The sequence below is a fragment of the Suncus etruscus genome, chromosome 4, assembly GCF_024139225.1.
Source record: "Suncus etruscus isolate mSunEtr1 chromosome 4, mSunEtr1.pri.cur, whole genome shotgun sequence".
Classification (NCBI taxonomy): domain Eukaryota; kingdom Metazoa; phylum Chordata; class Mammalia; order Eulipotyphla; family Soricidae; genus Suncus; species Suncus etruscus.
The window spans coordinates 86,699,794-86,706,198 of NC_064851.1; positions in this window are offsets into that span (position 1 = coordinate 86,699,794).

Here is a 6,405-nt window from a genome sequence, read left to right on the forward strand (position 1 = left end):
CCCTCATTTTTCAAACCTGATCCGTTATCTTCTCCTAATTTAACCCTCTTTACCCTCAGTTCCTAACTCGGTAGGCACTAAGATTGACCTCCTGCCCCAACAGACTACCTTCCAGCTCCTCAGTGAAAGACACCCTCTGGGTCCCCGTTCTCATGCATCGGCACAGAACTACAACCAGCACACCTGCTGACTCATGCTTTATGGACCCTCTCACCCCCACCAAATCGTGGACTGTTGCACAATACAGGAATCGGCCTCAGCAAAACTCCCAGCTCAAAGACACTATATGGTCTCGTAATGCAGCAAAGCATCTCTCAAACTCAATTCCAAGGCCTGTGAATCAAAAAGTACCTTGGCTTTTACTCCCCACAAGAATATATCAAAGGACTTAATTAGGAGTCTTATATTGCCTATGGAAGCTCAATACCTGTATAACAATACATGTTAAGATGTGTATTCCTAAATATACAAGTAGCCTCCTCCACCACTTGTTTTATTCGAATACCTTTTCTTTTTAACTCAGTTTTATTTATTTGTTCTATTTTAATATATACATTTTTCTCTATCCTTACCATTTTTGGTGCTGCTTGTTACAAAAAGCCTTGACTGGGATAAAAGCTCAGAACAAAACCAGACGACAGAGACTGTGTGTGCAGCCTGTCATCCTTACCCAGAATAGCACCAGCAACACAGTATTACACCATATGTTTTTGTATGGGCACAGTAAAAAAAGGGGAAACCATAGACATAGAAACAAGATCTTATCTTCTAGGGATAAGAACTCACTTTTTATAGCAGAAGGATGCCTCCCATCCTGAACATGTGTCATGTGGATACAACCAATCCCCAGGAGATTGGACAGTGTTAGTCCAATCCGAAATCCCAGGTCCCTGACATAGAAATGATACAGCTCCGGGCAACACCACCAGGAACTAAGCTCCATTGGGAGATTTATAACACTACTCTGGCACCAACTTGTGCCAGTTTTGATATGACTATGAGGAAAGGAAAACTTGACCTAAGATCAGGCTGTACTATCACATCACCTAACACTAAATGGAAATCAGAAGAGCTATCGTCCTTTGAACTGTGAAAAATAAGAGCACCAACAACAGTAAACTGACTTTGACAACTGTGACTGAACAGAGCCTACCTTGGGACTAATAAGGAAAATCCTAACCTAGGCTGTAGTCCAGGACACATAAAAAACAACAACAACAAGATGTCTTATTGCAGAGGTCCAATTTGGACAACAGAGACTGAGCAGAACCTTTGGGTCATAATATCCTAGGCTTTGGCTTAGAGACTGAACAAAAACAGGGAGCAAGTGTTACAGAAGACTGAACACCATGACAATGATGGATAGGAACCTCTAGAACCTAGAGACTCTATCCTAGACCCTAACCTATAACCTGCGCAAATACCAAGATTGCTAGCTACAGTGGCTTGATTTTCTCACACACAACTGAGAGGAAACTTTCCTGGCATCACAAAAAAGCCTTTGGGATGGGGTAATGAGTATATATGGAGCCAGGAGTTGATTCCATGATGGTATGCTTCAAGATTGGAGAAACCCTGAATCTCTTAGGCCATGGGAATTCTTTTTCTTCCCCAGTGCTTACTGTGCCTATGCAAAAAAAAAAAAAAAAAAAAGTGGGGGAAATGCCAAACCCTACCACTCCAGCACCCATACTGTTTCTTGTTTTGTTTTGATTTGCTAGTTTTTGACTTTATTTTCCTTCTCTTTTTTCTTCCACTTTTCTCTTTCTTTTTCACGCTTGTGGTTCTTATTTAGAGATTTATTTTTATTTTTATTTGCCGGGTCCATTTTTTTCTTTTTTCTTCCATTTTTCTTTCTCTCTCTTCTTTCTTTTTTTGGTAGTTGTCACCAAATTTTTTTCTCCCCTTTTTCTTATCCTTTTTATCTCCAATGATGGTGGAATGGATACTCAATCTATAACAAGCTGTAAAGTGGAGCCCAGTTGCACTAGCATACTGGGGGGTAGAGGAGGGAGATATGGGATGCATACTGGGAACAGGGGCAGAGGGAGGACAGCACTGGTGGTGGGAATGCCCCTCATTCATTGTCACTATGTACCATAAATGATGCAGTGAAAGATTTGTAATGCACTTTGGTCACAATAAAAATTAAAAAAATGAATAAATTGAAAAAAAAAAGACAGAAACTTATACAAACAAAATAATTATATAAATTAATTTATACAAGCCACAGAAAAACAATTAAAAGTTGGAACAACCATACTTACATAAGAGCAAATTGCATTCAACCTCAGGAAATTTCTCAGAGACTAGCATGGACACTAATTATTGATCAGGGTAACAATAGACAAAGAAGTTCTAACTCTAATCAGCAAATACATATGAAATGTAGAGTCAGCAATATAGGTACGGCCTTGGTCATAAATCTATAGAAACATATGGACAGAAACAGAGTAGAGAGAGATTTTATCATGTCACTCTGACCACTGGATAGATCCAGTAAGTACAACATTAGGAGGAAAATAAGGACACTAAATGAGAATCTAGAAGAGTTGGGACTAATGGATTTATACAAAACCTTTTATACTCAAAAATGCTGAATATACATTCTGTTTAAGTGTACACAGAACATTCTCTAGGATAGATCACTTTTTAGGACATTAGTCTAACTTACAAAAATTAAAATATAAAAATTATACCAAGAATTCTATCAGAGATCAAGATTGTAAAAAGAGGATGTGGAAAAAAATCTAACACCTGGAAACTAAACAACACCATACTGCTCAGTAACAGCTAAATCAAAGAGGAAATCAAGAAATAAAGATATTCCTTAAGACTAATGATAAGGAAGAAACAAATTACCAAAATCTGTGGTACATAGCAAGAACAATAATTAAGGAGAAACTCATAGAGATAAAGGCTTTTACATAAGGAAAGAAGAAATAAGATAAAATCAAGAACTTAAAGACACTCCCTAAATATTTGGAAAATCAGCAACAAAGGAACAAAGCAACTAGCACCCAGAAACAGATCAACAGCCTCAGTAAATCATTTATCCAATATTGCCCCCTTTATCTGCAAACCCTGTTCTCCAGAATTCCATTATGGAAAACTGGAGCGACTTGCAACAAGAGCTAGAAAGCCAAGAAGATAATGAAGAACATCCACTATTGGACAACAACATTTGCAAAACAATTTATTTGCATAGATGGAAGCCAATCACATCAGTAAAAGGAAAGATAAAATCACACAATTATATCAATCTATGCAAAGAAAACATTTGACAAGATCCAACACTCGCCTGCCAGGGGCAATTTCTGAGTGTAGAGCCAGTAGTAACCCCTGAGTGCTGCCTGGTGTGACCCAAAAACCAAAAAAAAGAAAAATTAGGGGTCCCCAGGCTTCCCCCCTCCCTACTCTAGGGGGGAGGAGCAGAGGGAGGGGCCAGGCAGTAAGCTGGCTTCCGGTGCCTTGATCCTGGAGGCTAGCTTTTCCCAGGTATGGGGTTAGGGGACACCCCATTCTGGAGGCTTACTCCCTAGCTTGGAGGTTGCTGGGAGGCTTGGCAGGCCCCCAGCCGTTCCCCTATTTCCTCCCTATTCCAGGCCTTCCCTGGTTGCCGGCCCAGATGGACTCTATAATCCTCAGGCTTTCCCCCTTTTTCTCCCTACACTAAGGGTGGGGACACATTGGGTGGATGGTGGGCCGATGCAGCACTGGTGTATGTCAGGACACAGTTGTGACATTCACTGGTATTTTTTTTCCTCATTGGTCTCTGTTTCAAAAACCGTGCAGTATCATATATATTTAAAGTAAAAATGGGAGGATGGACTCTCAGGCTGGGAAGAGACCAGTTCGGGTGGGGGTACCATATTTGAATATTGTAAATATATTCCCTCAACCACTATAACTATTATTGAATATATCCTTAAATGGAGACAATTGTGTCCACTGTCTTAAGTTAGATTGTTTATTATGTCAGGAAACTTCAGAGGTAAGCTCTCCTTGTATTTAGGCCAATGTTTTTCCTTTCCATGTCACCCCATACTTTGATGGGCCTATGCAAACGATAATTACAACTCTAACAGTGTTGTTTTTATAGTGCTCCTTTGACTCTAAACCTTAAAGCAGGGGTCTTCAAACTACAGCCTGCGGGCCACATGCGGCCAGCAGAGGAGTCTGATCTGGCCCGCCAGCAGTGAGCGTTGTTTGGTTGCCAAGATACCTGCCAGCATATACACTCAGTGTATATCCAAATATCAGGAACCATGCACTCAAAATGGTAACCATCTTTGGTAGCATTTATGCCTGTGAACAGACTTTTTCAAGAATGAAACATCTGAAATCTCCAACCAGATCAAGATTAACTGATGCCCACTTGCATCACTTGTTATGGCTGGCAGTGACAAATATTGAACCGGACATTGACCATCTCATTAGCCAAAAGCAGGCCCACAGTTCCCATTGAAATACTGGTGCGTGATCTGTTTATTTATAAATGGTTTTCATTTTATTTATATAAGATATGTGCAGTGTGAGTAGGAATTAGTACTCATATAGTCCGGCCCTCCAGCTCTCTAAAGGACCGTAATCCAACCCCCACTTTAAAAAGTTTGAAGACCCCTGCCTTAAAGAAACCACTTGTAAAATCTTCTGGAACTGCACTTTTGTTTTTGTTTAGTTTCAATTTCCATTCTTGAATATGTCTGTTGGTGTTTTTTGCTATTTGTTACATTAAGTCTTGAATGGCTGTGAGATTCTTAAACTATGTTTATTTCCTTTGGATGATTCAATTTAGTTATATAAAATTTTTCATACTAATCTAAAAAAAAAGATTGCTCAAGGAAAAACAGCAAACAGCCTGGCTCCTACTTCCCCCGTTGTTTTCCTTTCCTATTTTTCAGATGGCTCTTCTGAAGTCCAGAGGGGAAGGTAGTACTGTATTTATGTTCTGTGGTGATGAGGCTGAGGTCTAGGAAGTGGTTTCCTCATAAAAGATAGTCCAGATATTCTGGATGGGGGGAGAGGGAGGAAGAAGAGGGAGAAGAGGAGAGGAGAGAGTAGGGGAGTGGAGGAGAGGAGAGAAAAGAAAAAATGTATGTCCCAGAGACAGGCAGGGAAGAAGGGATAAAGGAGGATGGGAGGGAAATTGGAGACATCAGTGGTGGGAAATGTGCACTGGTAAAGGGTATTGTATATTGTATGACTTTAACTGTGGAAAAACAACAAATAAAAAAAAGAAAAAAAAAGGATCCAACACTCATTCACGATTACACGATTAAATCAAAATAGGTGTGAAAGGCATCTTTCTTAAAATAATAATAACTATCTATAAAAAGCCCATAGAAAACATTACTCTTAATGCCAAAAACCTGAAAGCATTTCCACTGAGGTTAGGCCTAAGGCAAGAATGTCCATTATCTTCTCCTTTATTCAACATAGTATTAGAAGTTCTAGCAATAACAAAGAGAAAGAAATCATCATAGATGACATGATATATATAAATATTGAAAACCCTAAAATGTCAATAGGAAAGCTCCTAGAAACAAAAAACCAATCCAGCAATGTCTGGCTACAAAGTCAAATACACAAGACAGTTGCATTTCTTTTTACAAATAACTCAGAGGAGAAGGTGACAGTATATAGACTGTATATAGACTGTTTTGGGAAGAGTTGTATCATATTCCAGGTTCCTCTAGATTAGTAGTTCTAAACCTTTCCCCACTATGGCCTTTTTCCAACTTTGTTTTCTTCCTGTGGTCCCCCTGTTCTACTAGTTTGCCTCCTCTGCTGGGGATGCCATTCAAACTATTTTCACCTCTGACTTCTTTGCAATATCCAGGACCTCTGTTGAGAAATGCTGCTCATGTAAAGATGGCTGATTTTTAGGAGACTGTAATTGTAAAGATTATATTATCACGTATATGTGTATGCACATTTATATATACAGATATTTATATAAGAAAGATCAAAGGCAGAGTATCAAGTTATTCTTCAAAAAAATGTTTGTTGTCGACATATGTGACTCTTGGACTCTTGGTCTTTATCAGTATATTTGCCATTGATACCTCCTTCTTACTCCCTGCTCCGTTTGTGTGTGTGTTCTATCTGCCTGCCTGCCTGCCTGCCTGTCTGCCTGTCCTTCCGTCTGTCTCTGTCTTTGTCTCTCGGTCACACTCACACACAGACACACAGACACAGAGACACAGACACAGACACACACAGACACAGACACACACACACAGACACACAGACACACACAGACACACACACACACAGACACACACACACACACACACACACACACACACACACACACACACACAGACACACACACGCGCGCGCTTTTGATTTCTGTATGACTTTCCCCTCCCCTCATTGCCTGCACAAAAGCTATTCTCAGGT